Source organism: Notamacropus eugenii, chromosome Y, assembly GCF_028372415.1.
Source record: "Notamacropus eugenii isolate mMacEug1 chromosome Y, mMacEug1.pri_v2, whole genome shotgun sequence".
Classification (NCBI taxonomy): Eukaryota; Metazoa; Chordata; class Mammalia; order Diprotodontia; family Macropodidae; genus Notamacropus; species Notamacropus eugenii.
In genome coordinates this window covers 5880023-5882152 of record NC_092880.1, presented here as the reverse complement: position 1 = coordinate 5882152, position 2130 = coordinate 5880023, and the positions used below count along the sequence as shown (strand labels likewise).

Below are 2130 nucleotides of genomic sequence, written 5' to 3'. Positions count from 1 at the left end.
CTGGAGATGGATTCCTCTGAGAAGGCAGCCGCCACCTTCTCCCCTCGAGGTCGGCCGCCCTGGGGTAGGCCCCCGAAGCTGCAGCACAACGCCAGGAATGATGTGGGCAAAGGTGGGGAGAAGACCCCGCATATGGCAGCCTTGATTCTCTCGAGAGGAGGCAGTAAAGGCATCCCCCTGAAGAACATCAAGCACGTGGTGGTGGTCCCGCTCATTGGCTGGGTGCTGCGCGCAGCCCAGGACGCTGGGGTCTTTCAGAGCATATGGGTTTCTACAGATCATGATGAAATTGAGAAAGTGGCCAAGCAATGTGGAGCACAAGTTCATCGGAGAAGCTCTGAAGTTTCTAAGGACAGTTCCACTTCTTTAGATGTCTTATCAGAGTTTCTAAGTTACCATAATGGGGTTGATATTGTAGGAAATATTCAGGCTACTTCTCCGTGTTTACATCCTTCTGACCTTCAGAAAGTGGCAGAAATGATCCGAGAAGATTATATGATTCTGTTTTCTCTGTTGTGAGGCATCATCAATTTCGGTGGAGTGAAATTCAGAAAGGAGTAAGTGATGTGACAGAGCCTCTGAATTTGAATCCAGCCAAACGCCCTGGACGGCAAGCCTGGGATGGATAATTATATGAAAATGGCTCCTTTTATTTTGCTAAAAGACATTTGATAGAAATGGGCTACTTCCAGGGTGGGAAGATGGCCTACTATGAAATGCGAGCTGAGCACAGTGTAGATATTGATGTTGATATTGATTGGCCTATTGTGGAACAAAGAGTATTGAGATATGGTTATTTTGGCAAAGAGAAGCTTAAGGAAATAAAGCTCCTAGTTTGCAATATTGATGGCTGTCTCACCAATGGTCATATTTATGTATCAGGAAACCAAGAAGAAATCATACCCTATGATAGCAGAGATTCAATTGGGATAAGTTTATTAAGGAAAAGTAATATTGAGGTGAGGTTATTCTCTGAAAGGGCCTGTTCAAAACAGACACTCTCCTCTTTAAAACTGGATGTGAGGATGGAAATTGGTATACCCAATAAGCTAGCAGTTGTAGATAAATGGAGAAAAGAAATGGGTTTATGTTGGAAAGAAGTGGCATATCTAGGAAATGAAGTTTCTGATGAAGAATGCTTGAAGAAAGCTGGAATGAGTGGGGTTCCTGCTGATGCTTGCTCCATTGCCCAAAAGGCTTCTGGGTATATTTGCAAATGCAGTGGAGGGCGAGGTGCCATCCGAGAGTTTGCAGAACACATCTTCCTACTGATGGAAAAAGTGAATTCATGCCAAAAATAGAACATAATGTGATGATGATGATGATGATAAAAAGGAAGAGGAAACTATATAGCCCTCTTCAACTGCTTTGTTTGATTTTGTTGGTTTTACTTCTGTGTTGTAATGCTTCAGAAATATGATTTGTTCTGTGGTATAGTTAAATAGCTTTAAAATGAAAACTTCTGAAATCATTAGCCCAAAATCTGTTGTAGAAAAGGAATGGTCTGTATTACCATTTATTTGAATTCATCACTTAGGGTTGCTTCCAGTCTTTCCCAGATTTTTGTTAAACACAATTAGCAATATTGTCAGAAGGTTTAAAGCTTTGCATTGTACCAAATAAGACTGCATGTTCATGTGCTTCAAAGTGATCCTTGAGTTTTATTTATTATGGGACTGTGAGTTTGGTGAGATTTGCACTACCAATTAATAAAACTGTATTGCACAAAAAAAAAAAGAAAGTCAGATTTAAGTAAGTGGAAAGACATCAGTTGCTCATGGGTAGATCAAGCTAATATAATAAAGATGACAATTCCACCTAAATTAATTTTCTTATTTAGTGCCATACCAATTAAACTATCAGATAATTATTTTCTAGAGCTGGATAAAATAATATCAAAATTCATCTGGAAGAACAAAAGGTCCAAAATATCAAAGGGACTAATGAAAAGAAATGCTAGGGAAGGTGGCCTAGCGCTACCAGATCTCAAATTGTACTATAAAGCAGCAATTATCAAAACCACTTGGTACTGGCTAAGAAACAGAAGGGTAGACAAGTGGAATAGACTTGGCATTCAAGACAGAGCAGGCAAAGAATATAGCAACCTCCTGTTTGATAAAACCAAGGACC

The 2130-nt window shown here is 40.1% G+C and overlaps 1 pseudogene; it reads left to right on the top strand.

Moving 5' to 3' along the window:
- Nucleotides 1-1731, top strand: LOC140516810 (N-acylneuraminate cytidylyltransferase pseudogene; annotated as a pseudogene).
- The last annotated feature ends 399 nt before the right edge of the window (nucleotides 1732-2130 follow it).